Source organism: Chiloscyllium plagiosum, unplaced genomic scaffold (assembly GCF_037043375.1).
Source record: "Chiloscyllium plagiosum isolate Xiang-an unplaced genomic scaffold, Cpla_swu_hap1 HiC_scaffold_29, whole genome shotgun sequence".
Taxonomy (NCBI): Eukaryota; Metazoa; Chordata; class Chondrichthyes; order Orectolobiformes; family Hemiscylliidae; genus Chiloscyllium; species Chiloscyllium plagiosum.
The window spans coordinates 64,305,120-64,328,074 of NW_028270167.1; the positions used below are offsets into that span (position 1 = coordinate 64,305,120).

General features: G+C 46.7%; 6 non-coding genes across 6 annotated transcripts; all 6 read right to left on the reverse strand.

Annotated features, from left to right (window-relative positions):
* Positions 1-985: 985 nt before the first annotated feature.
* On the reverse strand, positions 986-1,058 carry trnav-uac (transfer RNA valine (anticodon UAC)). The gene has a single exon. It is a non-coding gene; the product is annotated as a tRNA-Val (tRNA).
* A 2,839-nt stretch (positions 1,059-3,897) lies between these two features.
* Positions 3,898-3,970, reverse strand: trnav-uac (transfer RNA valine (anticodon UAC)). Its single transcript has one exon. It is a non-coding gene; the product is annotated as a tRNA-Val (tRNA).
* A 2,839-nt stretch (positions 3,971-6,809) lies between these two features.
* On the reverse strand, positions 6,810-6,882 carry trnav-uac (transfer RNA valine (anticodon UAC)). The gene has a single exon. It is a non-coding gene; the product is annotated as a tRNA-Val (tRNA).
* A 2,839-nt stretch (positions 6,883-9,721) lies between these two features.
* trnav-uac (transfer RNA valine (anticodon UAC)) lies at positions 9,722-9,794 on the reverse strand. The gene has a single exon. It is a non-coding gene; the product is annotated as a tRNA-Val (tRNA).
* Positions 9,795-12,633: 2,839 nt separating this feature from the next.
* Positions 12,634-12,706, reverse strand: trnav-uac (transfer RNA valine (anticodon UAC)). Its single transcript has one exon. It is a non-coding gene; the product is annotated as a tRNA-Val (tRNA).
* Positions 12,707-15,545: 2,839 nt separating this feature from the next.
* On the reverse strand, positions 15,546-15,618 carry trnav-uac (transfer RNA valine (anticodon UAC)). Its single transcript has one exon. It is a non-coding gene; the product is annotated as a tRNA-Val (tRNA).
* Positions 15,619-22,955: the final 7,337 nt, after the last annotated feature.

The following is a 22,955-nucleotide window of genomic DNA, read 5'->3' on the forward strand; positions in this document are numbered from 1 at the left end:
TGGATATGAGCCACATGGATACCAACTGAGTCGACGAGAAGCGACTCAATAAATTTTGCTAAACTCCACTGTGCTTATTAGAAATGCAGTTTCTGTTCACATCAATCTAAAAGGCAGTTTCTGAACATAGTAACAGAAGTCAAAAGGTAATTAGCTCACCCCACCCCCACTCCGGAAGAGGTGCTAACTGCCCTTGAGTGCTTTTTTGTTCTCGATGTGAAGAGCTCTCACGCCTGAGTCACCTTCACACGTCTCTGGTTGCTGAGTGAATCACAAAGAAGGAATTTCACCAGAGCTGCAACTGCCTCACTTCCCCACTCGCCCTCCCAGTTTACATTTTCCTGCTCGTCAGTGATTTAAAGAAAACCAAATGGATGCGATGTCATTCTGTAGCCTCTCTGTCGATTCCTCCGTTTCAGTTCCAACGTGGTTAGATCTCGGGGCGCTATCAAAGCACAGGTCCAGAGGTTCCTCTGAGAGTGTAATTTCTTTCATTGCTGTTGCTAATTGAATGAGCCACTAACGTGCGAACTGCTCCAAAACATGATTCAGGACCTCTGGTAACAACTCACGCACGTTGAATACCGACAGACCGCTTCCAAATGATGTCCTTCATAGACGACTTTGGGGGTACATTTGACAGACAGACTAGTTCAGGAATCCGCGGTGCGCTGTGACACCAGCGCATCAGCTTCTTCCCTGTCTTGGAAACGGGCCGCCTGCGCAAGGAATGCAAGTGCGGTACTGATTTTCGTGGAAGGATCAGAAGGCGATAACTACACTCTCAAACAGAATGGCATATGATCACAATCAGGTTGGAGAAAAACTTTACAATGCTTTGCACAGTAATTAAATGGAGTTGCATTACATTTCACTACGAGAGCAGATTTGTTCAAGCAAATTCGAAGGCAGGTTTGCAGATGGGAAAGCAAGCAAGAAAACTCCGCTCCTGTCCATGTAAAATGCTGCAGTTGAAGAACAAAGCAGTTTCTGCCCAGTTTCGAACTGGGGACCTTTCGCGCGTAAGGCGAACGTGATGACCACTACACTACAGAAACAAGGCGCAGTCCCCACTGATAAGGCTCAGTGGCACCCAGCACTGAAAGTTGAAGCCACTTTACCTTTCACCTTTATGTTTCCAATCGCTCGTTGTTTAATGAGACCTCTTTAATTTTGGCTATGTGGTGAGCATGGACGAGATACACCGAAGTATCTGTTTCCGCGCGGTGTGCGCCAATAACATTGTGTTGCTTACACCGGCTGTAAAGGATTACTTTTTAGCGGAGCTTGCCGTCGCAGTCTGTGGCAGAATCATTTAGTCTGTTCGACTGCTCCCGGGAAAGGTAGCGTTGTAAGACACTGCAGAAACGAACGACTTCCTTACTTTTGCTCCGACTGACCATACTCCGGGAAATTTTCCCAGATTCTCAGTTGAGGATTTTTGCAGCTGGAAGTTACCTCAGAAACCCTGTTAATTCGTAATGTATTGAGCGAATCGCAAAACAGAAAGCATTTAACACGGAAGACAAACAAAACTGGCAAACCAAATGCATTTTCAGACACAGCGAGCATGAATGCAAAATGTGAGACAGGCCGGGGGCATGAGTCATAAAGTAATCTCACAACTAACAACAGGGCAATTCCAAACTGCTCTTTCAAACATACTGGAGCCTGAGTGCACCACCACTTCCCAGACAATGCTGAAAAGAGAGAAAGAAAGAACACAATAAGAATGGGCCATAAAAAAGTGAATTTCACCAATCACAGACTGGATTAGATTACCTTTCCCTTCCGATGTCCGCAGGACGGAAATGAAGGAAATGGGAGAAATTCAATAACATGTGACATCGCAATTCATTGGAACGATTTTCCCATTGGCCATAAAACAAAATAACGACGAGTCGTGCCACCGCAGGACTTTGTTTCACAACAGCAATGAAATCACAGTCGACATTCGGTTCCAGGAAACGCTCAACTTGCCTGGCACAGCAGAGCTGTTTGCGATTTTCCACGCAGGAGGCGAACACGATCATGACAGCACAGACACCGGAAAAGTTGGGACTTTGCAACACCACAGTTAATTGCCCGGGAAGCAAACCCAATTTTCTTCGGTTTTAAACAGAAATGCAGCAGGAGTCGAAACAGCATTTTAACAAGCTGCGTCGTTGGAAACGATCAGCAGAAATGGCAGCGGTGGGATTCGAACCCACGCCTCTGCCGAGACTGGAGTCTTAATCCAGCGACTTAGACCGCTCGGCCACACTACCAGCCAGCCGCGCTGCCCCATTTTCTTGCACTTCCAATTGTGCTCCTGCATAACAACCGATGCAAAGCCACGTGAAAAGGGTTCCATGGTCCCTCTCCGACTCGCACAACTGCTGGGATGTGCCCGTCTACAATATCAATTTCGCAGCAGATAATGATAGCCCATCAATCCAGACAACTATCAATGGTAAACTGAGTCTATCTTCTCAGAATCTTTTCAACTACAAATGTATCTGTGAGTGCGTGAGAACATGCGATCGGTTATGATTTGGTCAAATTACCATGAGCTGCTTGACATTACTGCAATTTCGATTCTTGCTTTGCTAAATGATTTCACCCTTTGATCGAAACAGGACAACTTTCACGTTTACACGGAACATGAAACACACCGGACTACAGGGAAAATGCACAAAGCTGAGCAGGCCGTGTTCCACATCATACCGCGCAGCAGAGTTACAGTCACTGTGTCTGTTTTGCAGAATAAGAGTCCCAAAGAATGTTCTCCACCCTAATACCGGAGGTAGCATTACAATCCGAGAACGACAGATCACATTGTGAGGATGCTCTGACCTCGGAGCCGGTTCGAGATGCCACTTTCCTTGCCTTTTTGCCTTACCCGTGCAATTCGTTGCAGAGATGTTCACACCTGGATATGAGCCACATGGATACCAACTGAGTCGACGAGAAGCGACTCAATAAATTTTGCTAAACTCCACGGTGCTTATTAGAAATGCAGTTTCTGTTCACATCAATCTAAAAGGCAGTTTCTGAACATAGTAACAGAAGTCAAAAGGTAATTAGCTCACCCCACCCCCACTCCGGAAGAGGTGCTAACTGCCCTTGAGTGCTTTTTTGTTCTCGATGTGAAGAGCTCTCACGCCTGAGTCACCTTCACACGTCTCTGGTTGCTGAGTGAATCACAAAGAAGGAATTTCACCAGAGCTGCAACTGCCTCACTTCCCCACTCGCCCTCCCAGTTTACATTTTCCTGCTCGTCAGTGATTTAAAGAAAACCAAATGGATGCGATGTCATTCTGTAGCCTCTCTGTCGATTCCTCCGTTTCAGTTCCAACGTGGTTAGATCTCGGGGCGCTATCAAAGCACAGGTCCAGAGGTTCCTCTGAGAGTGTAATTTCTTTCATTGCTGTTGCTAATTGAATGAGCCACTAACGTGCGAACTGCTCCAAAACATGATTCAGGACCTCTGGTAACAACTCACGCACGTTGAATACCGACAGACCGCTTCCAAATGATGTCCTTCATAGACGACTTTGGGGGTACATTTGACAGACAGACTAGTTCAGGAATCCGCGGTGCGCTGTGACACCAGCGCATCAGCTTCTTCCCTGTCTTGGAAACGGGCCGCCTGCGCAAGGAATGCAAGTGCGGTACTGATTTTCGTGGAAGGATCAGAAGGCGATAACTACACTCTCAAACAGAATGGCATATGATCACAATCAGGTTGGAGAAAAACTTTACAATGCTTTGCACAGTAATTAAAAGGAGTTGCATTACATTTCACTACGAGAGCAGATTTGTTCAAGCAAATTCGAAGGCAGGTTTGCAGATGGGAAAGCAAGCAAGAAAACTCCGCTCCTGTCCATGTAAAATGCTGCAGTTGAAGAACAAAGCAGTTTCTGCCCAGTTTCGAACTGGGGACCTTTCGCGCGTAAGGCGAACGTGATGACCACTACACTACAGAAACAAGGCGCAGTCCCCACTGCTAAGGCTCAGTGGCACCCAGCACTGAAAGTTGAAGCCACTTTACCTTTCACCTTTATGTTTCCAATCGCTCGTTGTTTAATGAGACCTCTTTAATTTTGGCTATGTGGTGAGCATGGACGAGATACACCGAAGTATCTGTTTCCACGCGGTGTGCGCCAATAACATTGTGTTGCTTACACCGGCTGTAAAGGATTACTTTTTAGCGGAGCTTGCCGTCGCAGTCTGTGGCAGAATCATTTAGTCTGTTCGACTGCTCCCGGGAAAGGTAGCGTTGTAAGACACTGCAGAAACGAACGACTTCCTTACTTTTGCTCCGACTGACCATACTCCGGGAAATTTTCCCAGATTCTCAGTTGAGGATTTTTGCAGCTGGAAGTTACCTCAGAAACCCTGTTAATTCGTAATGTATTGAGCGAATCGCAAAACAGAAAGCATTTAACACGGAAGACAAACAAAACTGGCAAACCAAATGCATTTTCAGACACAGCGAGCATGAATGCAAAATGTGAGACAGGCCGGGGGCATGAGTCATAAAGTAATCTCACAACTAACAACAGGGCAATTCCAAACTGCTCTTTCAAACATACTGGAGCCTGAGTGCACCACCACTTCCCAGACAATGCTGAAAAGAGAGAAAGAAAGAACACAATAAGAATGGGCCATAAAAAAGTGAATTTCACCAATCACAGACTGGATTAGATTACCTTTCCCTTCCGATGTCCGCAGGACGGAAATGAAGGAAATGGGAGAAATTCAATAACATGTGACATCGCAATTCATTGGAACGATTTTCCCATTGGCCATAAAACAAAATAACGACGAGTCGTGCCACCGCAGGACTTTGTTTCACAACAGCAATGAAATCACAGTCAACATTCGGTTCCAGGAAACGCTCAACTTGCCTGGCACAGCAGAGCTGTTTGCGATTTTCCACGCAGGAGGCGAACACGATCATGACAGCACAGACACCGGAAAAGTTGGGACTTTGCAACACCACAGTTAATTGCCCGGGAAGCAAACCCAATTTTCTTCGGTTTTAAACAGAAATGCAGCAGGAGTCGAAACAGCATTTTAACAAGCTGCGTCGTTGGAAACGATCAGCAGAAATGGCAGCGGTGGGATTCGAACCCACGCCTCTGTCGAGACTGGAGTCTTAATCCAGCGACTTAGACCGCTCGGCCACACTACCAGCCAGCCGCGCTGCCCCATTTTCTTGCACTTCCAATTGTGCTCCTGCATAACAACCGATGCAAAGCCACGTGAAAAGGGTTCCATGGTCCCTCTCCGACTCGCACAACTGCTGGGATGTGCCCGTCTACAATATCAATTTCGCAGCAGATAATGATAGCCCATCAATCCAGACAACTATCAATGGTAAACTGAGTCTATCTTCTCAGAATCTTTTCAACTACAAATGTATCTGTGAGTGCGTGAGAACATGCGATCGGTTATGATTTGGTCAAATTACCATGAGCTGCTTGACATTACTGCAATTTCGATTCTTGCTTTGCTAAATGATTTCACCCTTTGATCGAAACAGGACAACTTTCACGTTTACACGGAACATGAAACACACCGGACTACAGGGAAAATGCACAAAGCTGAGCAGGCCGTGTTCCACATCATACCGCGCAGCCGAGTTACAGTCACTGTGTCTGTTTTGCAGAATAAGAGTCCCAAAGAATGTTCTCCACCCTAAAAGCGGAGGTAGCATTACAATCCGAGAACGACAGATCACATTGTGAGGATGCTCTGACCTCGGAGCCGGTTCGAGATGCCACTTTCCTTGCCTTTTTGCCTTACCCGTGCAATTCGTTGCAGAGATGTTCACACCTGGATATGAGCCACATGGATACCAACTGAGTCGACGAGAAGCGACTCAATAAATTTTGCTAAACTCCACGGTGCTTATTAGAAATGCAGTTTCTGTTCACATCAATCTAAAAGGCAGTTTCTGAACATAGTAACAGAAGTCAAAAGGTAATTAGCTCACCCCACCCCCACTCCGGAAGAGGTGCTAACTGCCCTTGAGTGCTTTTTTGTTCTCGATGTGAAGAGCTCTCACGCCTGAGTCACCTTCACACGTCTCTGGTTGCTGAGTGAATCACAAAGAAGGAATTTCACCAGAGCTGCAACTGCCTCACTTCCCCACTCGCCCTCCCAGTTTACATTTTCCTGCTCGTCAGTGATTTAAAGAAAACCAAATGGATGCGATGTCATTCTGTAGCCTCTCTGTCGATTCCTCCGTTTCAGTTCCAACGTGGTTAGATCTCGGGGCGCTATCAAAGCACAGGTCCAGAGGTTCCTCTGAGAGTGTAATTTCTTTCATTGCTGTTGCTAATTGAATGAGCCACTAACGTGCGAACTGCTCCAAAACATGATTCAGGACCTCTGGTAACAACTCACGCACGTTGAATACCGACAGACCGCTTCCAAATGATGTCCTTCATAGACGACTTTGGGGGTACATTTGACAGACAGACTAGTTCAGGAATCCGCGGTGCGCTGTGACACCAGCGCATCAGCTTCTTCCCTGTCTTGGAAACGGGCCGCCTGCGCAAGGAATGCAAGTGCGGTACTGATTTTCGTGGAAGGATCAGAAGGCGATAACTACACTCTCAAACAGAATGGCATATGATCACAATCAGGTTGGAGAAAAACTTTACAATGCTTTGCACAGTAATTAAAAGGAGTTGCATTACATTTCACTACGAGAGCAGATTTGTTCAAGCAAATTCGAAGGCAGGTTTGCAGATGGGAAAGCAAGCAAGAAAACTCCGCTCCTGTCCATGTAAAATGCTGCAGTTGAAGAACAAAGCAGTTTCTGCCCAGTTTCGAACTGGGGACCTTTCGCGCGTAAGGCGAACGTGATGACCACTACACTACAGAAACAAGGCGCAGTCCCCACTGCTAAGGCTCAGTGGCACCCAGCACTGAAAGTTGAAGCCACTTTACCTTTCACCTTTATGTTTCCAATCGCTCGTTGTTTAATGAGACCTCTTTAATTTTGGCTATGTGGTGAGCATGGACGAGATACACCGAAGTATCTGTTTCCACGCGGTGTGCGCCAATAACATTGTGTTGCTTACACCGGCTGTAAAGGATTACTTTTTAGCGGAGCTTGCCGTCGCAGTCTGTGGCAGAATCATTTAGTCTGTTCGACTGCTCCCGGGAAAGGTAGCGTTGTAAGACACTGCAGAAACGAACGACTTCCTTACTTTTGCTCCGACTGACCATACTCCGGGAAATTTTCCCAGATTCTCAGTTGAGGATTTTTGCAGCTGGAAGTTACCTCAGAAACCCTGTTAATTCGTAATGTATTGAGCGAATCGCAAAACAGAAAGCATTTAACACGGAAGACAAACAAAACTGGCAAACCAAATGCATTTTCAGACACAGCGAGCATGAATGCAAAATGTGAGACAGGCCGGGGGCATGAGTCATAAAGTAATCTCACAACTAACAACAGGGCAATTCCAAACTGCTCTTTCAAACATACTGGAGCCTGAGTGCACCACCACTTCCCAGACAATGCTGAAAAGAGAGAAAGAAAGAACACAATAAGAATGGGCCATAAAAAAGTGAATTTCACCAATCACAGACTGGATTAGATTACCTTTCCCTTCCGATGTCCGCAGGACGGAAATGAAGGAAATGGGAGAAATTCAATAACATGTGACATCGCAATTCATTGGAACGATTTTCCCATTGGCCATAAAACAAAATAACGACGAGTCGTGCCACCGCAGGACTTTGTTTCACAACAGCAATGAAATCACAGTCAACATTCGGTTCCAGGAAACGCTCAACTTGCCTGGCACAGCAGAGCTGTTTGCGATTTTCCACGCAGGAGGCGAACACGATCATGACAGCACAGACACCGGAAAAGTTGGGACTTTGCAACACCACAGTTAATTGCCCGGGAAGCAAACCCAATTTTCTTCGGTTTTAAACAGAAATGCAGCAGGAGTCGAAACAGCATTTTAACAAGCTGCGTCGTTGGAAACGATCAGCAGAAATGGCAGCGGTGGGATTCGAACCCACGCCTCTGTCGAGACTGGAGTCTTAATCCAGCGACTTAGACCGCTCGGCCACACTACCAGCCAGCCGCGCTGCCCCATTTTCTTGCACTTCCAATTGTGCTCCTGCATAACAACCGATGCAAAGCCACGTGAAAAGGGTTCCATGGTCCCTCTCCGACTCGCACAACTGCTGGGATGTGCCCGTCTACAATATCAATTTCGCAGCAGATAATGATAGCCCATCAATCCAGACAACTATCAATGGTAAACTGAGTCTATCTTCTCAGAATCTTTTCAACTACAAATGTATCTGTGAGTGCGTGAGAACATGCGATCGGTTATGATTTGGTCAAATTACCATGAGCTGCTTGACATTACTGCAATTTCGATTCTTGCTTTGCTAAATGATTTCACCCTTTGATCGAAACAGGACAACTTTCACGTTTACACGGAACATGAAACACACCGGACTACAGGGAAAATGCACAAAGCTGAGCAGGCCGTGTTCCACATCATACCGCGCAGCCGAGTTACAGTCACTGTGTCTGTTTTGCAGAATAAGAGTCCCAAAGAATGTTCTCCACCCTAAAAGCGGAGGTAGCATTACAATCCGAGAACGACAGATCACATTGTGAGGATGCTCTGACCTCGGAGCCGGTTCGAGATGCCACTTTCCTTGCCTTTTTGCCTTACCCGTGCAATTCGTTGCAGAGATGTTCACACCTGGATATGAGCCACATGGATACCAACTGAGTCGACGAGAAGCGACTCAATAAATTTTGCTAAACTCCACGGTGCTTATTAGAAATGCAGTTTCTGTTCACATCAATCTAAAAGGCAGTTTCTGAACATAGTAACAGAAGTCAAAAGGTAATTAGCTCACCCCACCCCCACTCCGGAAGAGGTGCTAACTGCCCTTGAGTGCTTTTTTGTTCTCGATGTGAAGAGCTCTCACGCCTGAGTCACCTTCACACGTCTCTGGTTGCTGAGTGAATCACAAAGAAGGAATTTCACCAGAGCTGCAACTGCCTCACTTCCCCACTCGCCCTCCCAGTTTACATTTTCCTGCTCGTCAGTGATTTAAAGAAAACCAAATGGATGCGATGTCATTCTGTAGCCTCTCTGTCGATTCCTCCGTTTCAGTTCCAACGTGGTTAGATCTCGGGGCGCTATCAAAGCACAGGTCCAGAGGTTCCTCTGAGAGTGTAATTTCTTTCATTGCTGTTGCTAATTGAATGAGCCACTAACGTGCGAACTGCTCCAAAACATGATTCAGGACCTCTGGTAACAACTCACGCACGTTGAATACCGACAGACCGCTTCCAAATGATGTCCTTCATAGACGACTTTGGGGGTACATTTGACAGACAGACTAGTTCAGGAATCCGCGGTGCGCTGTGACACCAGCGCATCAGCTTCTTCCCTGTCTTGGAAACGGGCCGCCTGCGCAAGGAATGCAAGTGCGGTACTGATTTTCGTGGAAGGATCAGAAGGCGATAACTACACTCTCAAACAGAATGGCATATGATCACAATCAGGTTGGAGAAAAACTTTACAATGCTTTGCACAGTAATTAAAAGGAGTTGCATTACATTTCACTACGAGAGCAGATTTGTTCAAGCAAATTCGAAGGCAGGTTTGCAGATGGGAAAGCAAGCAAGAAAACTCCGCTCCTGTCCATGTAAAATGCTGCAGTTGAAGAACAAAGCAGTTTCTGCCCAGTTTCGAACTGGGGACCTTTCGCGCGTAAGGCGAACGTGATGACCACTACACTACAGAAACAAGGCGCAGTCCCCACTGCTAAGGCTCAGTGGCACCCAGCACTGAAAGTTGAAGCCACTTTACCTTTCAACTTTATGTTTCCAATCGCTCGTTGTTTAATGAGACCTCTTTAATTTTGGCTATGTGGTGAGCATGGACGAGATACACCGAAGTATCTGTTTCCACGCGGTGTGCGCCAATAACATTGTGTTGCTTACACCGGCTGTAAAGGATTACTTTTTAGCGGAGCTTGCCGTCGCAGTCTGTGGCACAATCATTTAGTCTGTTCGACTGCTCCCGGGAAAGGTAGCGTTGTAAGACACTGCAGAAACGAACGACTTCCTTACTTTTGCTCCGACTGACCATACTCCGGGAAATTTTCCCAGATTCTCAGTTGAGGATTTTTGCAGCTGGAAGTTACCTCAGAAACCCTGTTAATTCGTAATGTATTGAGCGAATCGCAAAACAGAAAGCATTTAACACGGAAGACAAACAAAACTGGCAAACCAAATGCATTTTCAGACACAGCGAGCATGAATGCAAAATGTGAGACAGGCCGGGGGCATGAGTCATAAAGTAATCTCACAACTAACAACAGGGCAATTCCAAACTGCTCTTTCAAACATACTGGAGCCTGAGTGCACCACCACTTCCCAGACAATGCTGAAAAGAGAGAAAGAAAGAACACAATAAGAATGGGCCATAAAAAAGTGAATTTCACCAATCACAGACTGGATTAGATTACCTTTCCCTTCCGATGTCCGCAGGACGGAAATGAAGGAAATGGGAGAAATTCAATAACATGTGACATCGCAATTCATTGGAACGATTTTCCCATTGGCCATAAAACAAAATAACGACGAGTCGTGCCACCGCAGGACTTTGTTTCACAACAGCAATGAAATCACAGTCGACATTCGGTTCCAGTAAACGCTCAACTTGCCTGGGACAGCAGAGCTGTTTGCGATTTTCCACGCAGGAGGCGAACACGATCATGACAGCACAGACACCGGAAAAGTTGGGACTTTGCAACACCACAGTTAATTGCCCGGGAAGCAAACCCAATTTTCTTCGGTTTTAAACAGAAATGCAGCAGGAGTCGAAACAGCATTTTAACAAGCTGCGTCGTTGGAAACGATCAGCAGAAATGGCAGCGGTGGGATTCGAACCCACGCCTCTGTCGAGACTGGAGCCTTAATCTAGCGACTTAGACCGCTCGGCCACACTACCAGCCAGCCGCGCTGCCCCATTTTCTTGCACTTCCAATTGTGCTCCTGCATAACAACCGATGCAAATCCACGTGAAAAGGGTTCCATGGTCCCTCTCCGACTCGCACAACTGCTGGGATGTGCCCGTCTACAATATCAATTTCGCAGCAGATAATGATAGCCCATCAATCCAGACAACTATCAATGGTAAACTGAGTCTATCTTCTCAGAATCTTTTCAACTACAAATGTATCTGTGAGTGCGTGAGAACATGCGATCGGTTATGATTTGGTCAAATTACCATGAGCTGCTTGACATTACTGCAATTTCGATTCTTGCTTTGCTAAATGATTTCACCCTTTGATCGAAACAGGACAACTTTCACGTTTACACGGAACATGAAACACACCGGACTACAGGGAAAATGCACAAAGCTGAGCAGGCCGTGTTCCACATCATACCGCGCAGCCGAGTTACAGTCACTGTGTCTGTTTTGCAGAATAAGAGTCCCAAAGAATGTTCTCCACCCTAAAACCGGAGGTAGCATTACAATCCGAGAACGACAGATCACATTGTGAGGATGCTCTGACCTCGGAGCCGGTTCGAGATGCCACTTTCCTTGCCTTTTTGCCTTACCCGTGCAATTCGCTGCAGAGATGTTCACACCTGGATATGAGCCACATGGATACCAACTGAGTCGACGAGAAGCGACTCAATAAATTTTGCTAAACTCCACGGTGCTTATTAGAAATGCAGTTTCTGTTCACATCAATCTAAAAGGCAGTTTCTGAACATAGTAACAGAAGTCAAAAGGTAATTAGCTCACCCCACCCCCACTCCGGAAGAGGTGCTAACTGCCCTTGAGTGCTTTTTTGTTCTCGATGTGAAGAGCTCTCACGCCTGAGTCACCTTCACACGTCTCTGGTTGCTGAGTGAATCACAAAGAAGGAATTTCACCAGAGCTGCAACTGCCTCACTTCCCCACTCGTCCTCCCAGTTTACATTTTCCTGCTCGTCAGTGATTTAAAGAAAACCAAATGGATGCGATGTCATTCTGTAGCCTCTCTGTCGATTCCTCCGTTTCAGTTCCAACGTGGTTAGATCTCGGGACGCTATCAAAGCACAGGTCCAGAGGTTCCTCTGAGAGTGTAATTTCTTTCATTGCTGTTGCTAATTGAATGAGCCACTAACGTGCGAACTGCTCCAAAACATGATTCAGGACCTCTGGTAACAACTCACGCACGTTGAATACCGACAGACCGCTTCCAAATGATGTCCTTCATAGACGACTTTGGGGGTACATTTGACAGACAGACTAGTTCAGGAATCCGCGGTGCGCTGTGACACCAGCGCATCAGCTTCTTCCCTGTCTTGGAAACGGGCCGCCTGCGCAAGGAATGCAAGTGCGGTACTGATTTTCGTGGAAGGATCAGAAGGCGATAACTACACTCTCAAACAGAATGGCATATGATCACAATCAGGTTGGAGAAAAACTTTACAATGCTTTGCACAGTAATTAAAAGGAGTTGCATTACATTTCACTACGAGAGCAGATTTGTTCAAGCAAATTCGAAGGCAGGTTTGCAGATGGGAAAGCAAGCAAGAAAACTCCGCTCCTGTCCATGTAAAATGCTGCAGTTGAAGAACAAAGCAGTTTCTGCCCAGTTTCGAACTGGGGACCTTTCGCGCGTAAGGCGAACGTGATGACCACTACACTACAGAAACAAGGCGCAGTCCCCACTGCTAAGGCTCAGTGGCACCCAGCACTGAAAGTTGAAGCCACTTTACCTTTCACCTTTATGTTTCCAATCGCTCGTTGTTTAATGAGACCTCTTTAATTTTGGCTATGTGGTGAGCATGGACGAGATACACCGAAGTATCTGTTTCCACGCGGTGTGCGCCAATAACATTGTGTTGCTTACACCGGCTGTAAAGGATTACTTTTTAGCGGAGCTTGCCGTCGCAGTCTGTGGCACAATCATTTAGTCTGTTCGACTGCTCCCGGGAAAGGTAGCGTTGTAAGACACTGCAGAAACGAACGACTTCCTTACTTTTGCTCCGACTGACCATACTCCGGGAAATTTTCCCAGATTCTCAGTTGAGGATTTTTGCAGCTGGAAGTTACCTCAGAAACCCTGTTAATTCGTAATGTATTGAGCGAATCGCAAAACAGAAAGCATTTAACACGGAAGACAAACAAAACTGGCAAACCAAATGCATTTTCAGACACAGCGAGCATGAATGCAAAATGTGAGACAGGCCGGGGGCATGAGTCATAAAGTAATCTCACAACTAACAACAGGGCAATTCCAAACTGCTCTTTCAAACATACTGGAGCCTGAGTGCACCACCACTTCCCAGACAATGCTGAAAAGAGAGAAAGAAAGAACACAATAAGAATGGGCCATAAAAAAGTGAATTTCACCAATCACAGACTGGATTATATTACCTTTCCCTTCCGATGTCCGCAGGACGGAAATGAAGGAAATGGGAGAAATTCAATAACATGTGACATCGCAATTCATTGGAACGATTTTCCCATTGGCCATAAAACAAAATAACGACGAGTCGTGCCACCGCAGGACTTTGTTTCACAACAGCAATGAAATCACAGTCGACATTCGGTTCCAGTAAACGCTCAACTTGCCTGGCACAGCAGAGCTGTTTGCGATTTTCCACGCAGGAGGCGAACACGATCATGACAGCACAGACACCGGAAAAGTTGGGACTTTGCAACACCACAGTTAATTGCCCGGGAAGCAAACCCAATTTTCTTCGGTTTTAAACAGAAATGCAGCAGGAGTCGAAACAGCATTTTAACAAGCTGCGTCGTTGGAAACGATCAGCAGAAATGGCAGCGGTGGGATTCGAACCCACGCCTCTGTCGAGACTGGAGCCTTAATCTAGCGACTTAGACCGCTCGGCCACACTACCAGCCAGCCGCGCTGCCCCATTTTCTTGCACTTCCAATTGTGCTCCTGCATAACAACCGATGCAAAGCCACGTGAAAAGGGTTCCATGGTCCCTCTCCGACTCGCACAACTGCTGGGATGTGCCCGTCTACAATATCAATTTCGCAGCAGATAATGATAGCCCATCAATCCAGACAACTATCAATGGTAAACTGAGTCTATCTTCTCAGAATCTTTTCAACTACAAATGTATCTGTGAGTGCGTGAGAACATGCGATCGGTTATGATTTGGTCAAATTACCATGAGCTGCTTGACATTACTGCAATTTCGATTCTTGCTTTGCTAAATGATTTCACCCTTTGATCGAAACAGGACAACTTTCACGTTTACACGGAACATGAAACACACCGGACTACAGGGAAAATGCACAAAGCTGAGCAGGCCGTGTTCCACATCATACCGCGCAGCCGAGTTACAGTCACTGTGTCTGTTTTGCAGAATAAGAGTCCCAAAGAATGTTCTCCACCCTAAAACCGGAGGTAGCATTACAATCCGAGAACGACAGATCACATTGTGAGGATGCTCTGACCTCGGAGCCGGTTCGAGATGCCACTTTCCTTGCCTTTTTGCCTTACCCGTGCAATTCGCTGCAGAGATGTTCACACCTGGATATGAGCCACATGGATACCAACTGAGTCGACGAGAAGCGACTCAATAAATTTTGCTAAACTCCACGGTGCTTATTAGAAATGCAGTTTCTGTTCACATCAATCTAAAAGGCAGTTTCTGAACATAGTAACAGAAGTCAAAAGGTAATTAGCTCACCCCACCCCCACTCCGGAAGAGGTGCTAACTGCCCTTGAGTGCTTTTTTGTTCTCGATGTGAAGAGCTCTCACGCCTGAGTCACCTTCACACGTCTCTGGTTGCTGAGTGAATCACAAAGAAGGAATTTCACCAGAGCTGCAACTGCCTCACTTCCCCACTCGTCCTCCCAGTTTACATTTTCCTGCTCGTCAGTGATTTAAAGAAAACCAAATGGATGCGATGTCATTCTGTAGCCTCTCTGTCGATTCCTCCGTTTCAGTTCCAACGTGGTTAGATCTCGGGGCGCTATCAAAGCACAGGTCCAGAGGTTCCTCTGAGAGTGTAATTTCTTTCATTGCTGTTGCTAATTGAATGAGCCACTAACGTGCGAACTGCTCCAAAACATGATTCAGGACCTCTGGTAACAACTCACGCACGTTGAATACCGACAGACCGCTTCCAAATGATGTCCTTCATAGACGACTTTGGGGGTACATTTGACAGACAGACTAGTTCAGGAATCCGCGGTGCGCTGTGACACCAGCGCATCAGCTTCTTCCCTGTCTTGGAAACGGGCCGCCTGCGCAAGGAATGCAAGTGCGGTACTGATTTTCGTGGAAGGATCAGAAGGCGATAACTACACTCTCAAACAGAATGGCATATGATCACAATCAGGTTGGAGAAAAACTTTACAATGCTTTGCACAGTAATTAAAAGGAGTTGCATTACATTTCACTACGAGAGCAGATTTGTTCAAGCAAATTCGAAGGCAGGTTTGCAGATGGGAAAGCAAGCAAGAAAACTCCGCTCCTGTCCATGTAAAATGCTGCAGTTGAAGAACAAAGCAGTTTCTGCCCAGTTTCGAACTGGGGACCTTTCGCGCGTAAGGCGAACGTGATGACCACTACACTACAGAAACAAGGCGCAGTCCCCACTGCTAAGGCTCAGTGGCACCCAGCACTGAAAGTTGAAGCCACTTTACCTTTCACCTTTATGTTTCCAATCGCTCGTTGTTTAATGAGACCTCTTTAATTTTGGCTATGTGGTGAGCATGGACGAGATACACCGAAGTATCTGTTTCCACGCGGTGTGCGCCAATAACATTGTGTTGCTTACACCGGCTGTAAAGGATTACTTTTTAGCGGAGCTTGCCGTCGCAGTCTGTGGCACAATCATTTAGTCTGTTCGACTGCTCCCGGGAAAGGTAGCGTTGTAAGACACTGCAGAAACGAACGACTTCCTTACTTTTGCTCCGACTGACCATACTCCGGGAAATTTTCCCAGATTCTCAGTTGAGGATTTTTGCAGCTGGAAGTTACCTCAGAAACCCTGTTAATTCGTAATGTATTGAGCGAATCGCAAAACAGAAAGCATTTAACACGGAAGACAAACAAAACTGGCAAACCAAATGCATTTTCAGACACAGCGAGCATGAATGCAAAATGTGAGACAGGCCGGGGGCATGAGTCATAAAGTAATCTCACAACTAACAACAGGGCAATTCCAAACTGCTCTTTCAAACATACTGGAGCCTGAGTGCACCACCACTTCCCAGACAATGCTGAAAAGAGAGAAAGAAAGAACACAATAAGAATGGGCCATAAAAAAGTGAATTTCACCATTCACAGACTGGATTAGATTACCTTTCCCTTCCGATGTCCGCAGGACGGAAATGAAGGAAATGGGAGAAATTCAATAACATGTGACATCGCAATTCATTGGAACGATTTTCCCATTGGCCATAAAACAAAATAACGACGAGTCGTGCCACCGCAGGACTTTGTTTCACAACAGCAATGAAATCACAGTCGACATTCGGTTCCAGTAAACGCTCAACTTGCCTGGCACAGCAGAGCTGTTTGCGATTTTCCACGCAGGAGGCGAACACGATCATGACAGCACAGACACCGGAAAAGTTGGGACTTTGCAACACCACAGTTAATTGCCCGGGAAGCAAACCCAATTTTCTTCGGTTTTAAGCAGAAATGCAGCAGGAGTCGAAACAGCATTTTAACAAGCTGCGTCGTTGGAAACGATCAGCAGAAATGGCAGCGGTGGGATTCGAACCCACGCCTCTGTCGAGACTGGAGCCTTAATCCAGCGACTTAGACCGCTCGGCCACACTACCAGCCAGCCGCGCTGCCCCATTTTCTTGCACTTCCAATTGTGCTCCTGCATAACAACCGATGCAAAGCCACGTGAAAAGGGTTCCATGGTCCCTCTCCGACTCGCACAACTGCTGGGATGTGCCCGTCTACAATATCAATTTCGCAGCAGATAATGATAGCCCATCAATCCAGACAACTATCAATGGTAAACTGAGTCTATCTTCTCAGAATCTTTTCAACTACAAATGTATCTGTGAGTGCGTGAGAACATGCGATCGGTTATGATTTGGTCAAATTACCATGAGCTGCTTGACATTACTGCAATTTCGATTCTTGCTTTGCCAAATGATTTCACCCTTTGATCGAAACAGGACAACTTTCACGTTTACACGGAACATGAAACACACCGGACTACAGGGAAAATGCACAAAGCTGAGCAGGCCGTGTTCCACATCATACCGCGCAGCCGAGTTACAGTCACTGTGTCTGTTTTGCAGAATAAGAGTCCCAAAGAATGTTCTCCACCCTAAAAGCGGAGGTAGCATTACAATCCGAGAACGACAGATCACATTGTGAGGATGCTCTGACCTCGGAGCCGGTTCGAGATGCCACTTTCCTTGCCTTTTTGCCTTACCCGTGCAATTCGTTGCAGAGATGTTCACACCTGGATATGAGCCACATGGATACCAACTGAGTCGACGAGAAGCGACTCAATAAATTTTGCTAAACTCCACGGTGCTTATTAGAAATGCAGTTTCTGTTCACATCAATCTAAAAGGCAGTTTCTGAACATAGTAACAGAAGTCAAAAGGTAATTAGCTCACCCCACCCCCACTCCGGAAGAGGTGCTAACTGCCCTTGAGTGCTTTTTTGTTCTCGATGTGAAGAGCTCTCACGCCTGAGTCACCTTCACACGTCTCTGGTTGCTGAGTGAATCACAAAGAAGGAATTTCACCAGAGCTGCAACTGCCTCACTTCCCCACTCGCCCTCCCAGTTTACATTTTCCTGCTCGTCAGTGATTTAAAGAAAACCAAATGGATGCGATGTCATTCTGTAGCCTCTCTGTCGATTCCTCCGTTTCAGTTCCAACGTGGTTAGATCTCGGGGCGCTATCAAAGCACAGGTCCAGAGGTTCCTCTGAGAGTGTAATTTCTTTCATTGCTGTTGCTAATTGAATGAGCCACTAACGTGCGAACTGCTCCAAAACATGATTCAGGACCTCTGGTAACAACTCACGCACGTTGAATACCGACAGACCGCTTCCAAATGATGTCCTTCATAGACGACTTTGGGGGTACATTTGACAGACAGACTAGTTCAGGAATCCGCGGTGCGCTGTGACACCAGCGCATCAGCTTCTTCCCTGTCTTGGAAACGGGCCGCCTGCGCAAGGAATGCAAGTGCGGTACTGATTTTCGTGGAAGGATCAGAAGGCGATAACTACACTCTCAAACAGAATGGCATATGATCACAATCAGGTTGGAGAAAAACTTTACAATGCTTTGCACAGTAATTAAATGGAGTTGCATTACATTTCACTACGAGAGCAGATTTGTTCAAGCAAATTCGAAGGCAGGTTTGCAGATGGGAAAGCAAGCAAGACAACTCCGCTCCTGTCCATGTAAAATGCTGCAGTTGAAGAACAAAGCAGTTCCTGCCCAGTTTCGAACTGGGGACCTTTCGCGCGTAAGGCGAACGTGATGACCACTACACTACAGAAACAAGGCGCAGTCCCCACTGCTAAGGCTCAGTGGCACCCAGCACTGAAAGTTGAAGCCATTTTACCTTTCACCTTTATGTTTCCAATCGCTCGTTGTTTCATGGGACTTGTTTAATTTTGGCTATGTGGTGAGCATGGACGAGATACACCGAAGTATCTGTTTCCACGCGGTGTGCGCCAATAACATTGTGTTGCTTACACCGGCTGCAAAGGATTACTTTTTCGCGGAGCTTGCCGTCGCAGTCTGTGGCACAAAAAAAGCTGTTGCTTTATGCAGTGACCAGACTTGTGCTGAGTCCTTTAGCTGTTTCCTAAACTATTGGTTGCTAAAGTTTTACTATCATCCACAGCCTGTGTTCAATAATAGAAAATATCCGAATACCCTCTCAATCAACTGATTCCCCTCAAGATTAGAGTGACGTTGAAGAAGCACAGCATGTCCAGCAGCATCTGAGGAGCAGAGAAATGAACGTTTCGGGCAAAAGCCCTTTATCTGAAATGAGACTGCGAGCATATGGGATGGAGAGATACATGGGAGGGGTTGGGGCTTTGGAGAAATTAGCTGAGAGCGCAGTAAGTGGATGGAGGTGGGGGGTGAACGTGATATGTCAGAGAATAAGGTGGAGTGGATAGGTGGGAATGAGAATGCATAGGTGGGACAGGTCAGGAGGACGGCGTTGAGCTAGAAGTTGCAACTGGGGAAAGTTAGAGGGAGGGGAAATGAGGAAACTGTTGAAGTCTAAATTGATGCCTTCGCGTTGAAGGGTCGCAAGGCGGAAAATGAGGCTTTCTTCCTCCAGGCCTCGGGTGGTGAGGCAGAGGCGATGGCGGAGGCCCAGGACCTGCATTTCCGCGGGAGTGTGGGAGGGGGAGTTGAAATGTTTGGGCAAGGCGCACTGGGGTTGATTCTTGCGGGTGTCCTGGAGATATTTTCTGAAGTGCTCTGCGAGAAGACATCCAGTCTCCCCTGTTTAGAGGAGGCCACATTGGGAGCAACGGATACAATAAATGACATGTGTAGAAGTGCAGGTGTACATTTTATGGATGTGGAAGCCTCCTTTGGAGCCTTGGACGGAGGTGAGGGGGTACATGTGGGCGCAGGTTTGCAGTTTCTGCAATGACAGGGGACGGTGCCAGTAGGAAAGGGTTCGTCATTGGAGGGTGTGGACTTGAATAGGCAGTCACGGAGCGAATGGTCTTGGCACAAGTGGTGCCGTCCGTTTTGAGGTGGCGAAACTGTCAGCGGATGATGTGATTTATGTGGAGGTTGGTTTGATAGAAGATGAGAACCTTGTTGCGGTTAGAGGTGTGGGCTTTGTGGGCGGAGGGACGGGACATGGATGAGATGCGTTGGAGGGCATCTTCAACCACAAAGGAGGGGAAGTTCCGGTCTTTAAATAAGAAGGACATCTGCTGTGTTCTGTCGTGGAACTGGTCCTTTGGGAGCAGATGCGATTGAGGTGGAGGAATTGGGAATACAGGATAACACTTGCGCAAGAAGTAGGGTGGGATCCAGATAGCTGTGGGAGTCAGTGGGGTTGTAAAAAAATGTCACCAACACTGACCTCGAGGGATATATTTCCCTCCCCACCACTATCCACTTTTCACAAAGACTGTTTCCTCCACGACTACCTTGTCCAGTCCTCGCCCTCCAATGACCCACCCTCCCCTCCTGGCACCTTCCCCGCCACCGCAGGAATTGCTAAACCTGCATCCACATCTTCCCCCTCCAAGGCTCCAATGGAGCCATCCACATTCATCAAATGTGCATCTGCAATTCCACACACGTCATTTATTTCATCCTTTCCTCCCAATGCAGTCTCCTCTACATTGGGGCCATCGGACACCTTCTCGCAGAGCGCTTCAGAGAACATTTCTAGGACACTCGCAACATTCAACCCCAACGCCCCATGATGAAACACATCAACTACACCCCCACCCACTCTCCCGAAAACATGCAGGTCCTGGGCCTCCTCCACCGCCATTCCCTCATCATTCGACGCCTCACCTTCCACATCGTAACCTTCAACCCCAGGGCATCAATGTGGTATTCACCAGATTACGCATCTCCCCACGCCCGCCTACGCTGAGTTCTAGCCTTCTAGCTTGGCACCATCCTATTGACATGTCCCACCTGTCTACCTTCCTTCCTACCTATCCGCTCCACCCTCACCTCCGATCTATCATCTTTAACCCCACCTCCATCCACCTGCAGCACTGTCAGCTAAATTCTTCCCAGACCCAGCTGTCCCGTTTGTCTCTCCACCCTCGAGGCTCCCTATTATAGTCCTGATGAAGGGCTTTTGCCCGAAACATGATTTCTTTTTGCAACTCGGATGCTGCCTGACCTGCTGTGCTTCTTCAGAACCACTCTAATCTTGATTCTGATCTCCAGGATCTACACTACGCACTTCCGTCCAACTGACCCCCCTGTCCATTGATCTTCAGCGATCGTGAATGTCCACTCCAAGATCTCTGTGTACGTCTACACCACACAGAATACTCACTGTTATTGTTTCTTCTCCCAAAATCCATTAATACTCTTTGGTCTGGATTCAATTGCATTCAGCATTTTTCCTTTCCACCTGATTGATGAATCCCTGCAGTCCCTGGAATTCTTCACCATAGTCAACTACACGACCAATTGTTGAATCATCAACAAACTTGTAAATCATGGCTTCTACAACTAAGTCTAAATCATTGGTCTACATCAGAAAACAATGGAATTCCACTGGAAACAGGCATCCAAACATGGTTCATTGCTGGTTAAGATTAACAGATTCAATAACGGCAGAATCGAACTCCTGTTGTCATTTGTTAACTTGCTGGTGACTCTGTCAGTTGGTCTCCTGAGTGATCACTTCTCACATATGGGAGTGGTGAATGACCTGTGCGCATTGTGACTGAGCAAGTGAGTTTACACCTCAGCAGGGAATTGAATCCCTTCTTGCAGTCACCCTATGGCCCTGACTTCTTGGCGCTGCGGGTATCCTTTTCTCTATTTAGATGGATAAACAGTTGAATTCGAGTCCACACAGACACGATTCCCATTTTCTCCGTTTTCATGTATTTTTATTATTCCTTATTCTCCCATGGAATTGGTCTGAAGACCATTTGTTTTTCAATCTCAATTCACCTTGAACTGAGTCAGAGGGCATTCATGGGGGAACCACATGGTTGTGGGTCTGGAGTCACATGTTGACAGGACTCGTTACGGTCGGCAGATTCCCCTTTCGAAGGGACATGAATGAATGAGTTTTCAGTAACATAAAATTATTGTCTCTGTTCCTGAGACTGAGTTTGTTTTTCTGATTTTATTGATCGAATTTAACTAACAGCAGCTGTCACGTTTCAGTCTCCAAAGATTACTAGCCCAATAGAACGCCGCTGCACTAACAACTCCCTGCTGCATTTCTCCATTCAAAGAATGACATTGTCAATTCAGATTATCCCAGATGGAGAGAGAATAGGACGCGTTTCTGTGTTGGAATGGAAGCAATGTACGCTGGATTGGAGTGTTTACTGGAGCGAGAGACTGATGTGGAGACGATGTGAGCAAAAGCAGTTCTTACTGTCAAAGCAACTAAGTATCGCTTTATTCAGGAAAATCTCTTAGAATGCCTTCAATACGTCGACCTCTCACTTAAGGCTCCAGCGCGCTTCTGCTGAGACAATTCTCAGTGTGGGTTAATGCTGCTGCTCAATCTTAATAATATTATAAATTGAGATCAATATTCCTTCCACCCTGCCTTTGAACAGAAGCACTCACAGTCTCAGCATTTCACGCGCTTGGATATACAGACAAAATCTTTTCCCTTGGGTCGGAGAGTCCAGAACTAGAGGACATAGGTTTAGGTTGAAAATGGAAAGATATAAAAGAGACCTAGGGGCTACGTTTTCATACAGAAGGTGGTGCATGTATGGAATGAGCTGCCAGAGGAAGTGGTGGAGGCTAGTACAATTGTAACATTTCAAAGGTATTTGGATGGGTATATGAATAGGAAGGGTTTGGAGGGATATGGGCCGGGTACTGGCAGGTGGAACTAGATTGGGTTGGGATATCTGGTCGGCATGGACGGGTTGGACTGAAGAGTCTGTTTCCATACATCTCTATAACTCTATGACTCGATGACCGGGCCTTTACCATTCATGTGAATATTGCCACAGAATAGCTTCACGTGCTCATGTCTACCGCCACTTCCAGTCCCTATACACACCCATCCCCCATCACGAAGGCCTCAAAGCCCTCCGCTTCTTCCTTTCCCGTCGAACCAACCAGTACCCTTCCACTGACACCCTCCTTCGACTGACTGAACTGGTCCTCACTGTGAACAACTTCTCTTTCCAATCCTCCCACTTCCTCTAAACCAAAGCAGTAGCCATGGGCACCCGCATGGGCCCCAGCTATGCCTGCCTCTTCGTTGGAT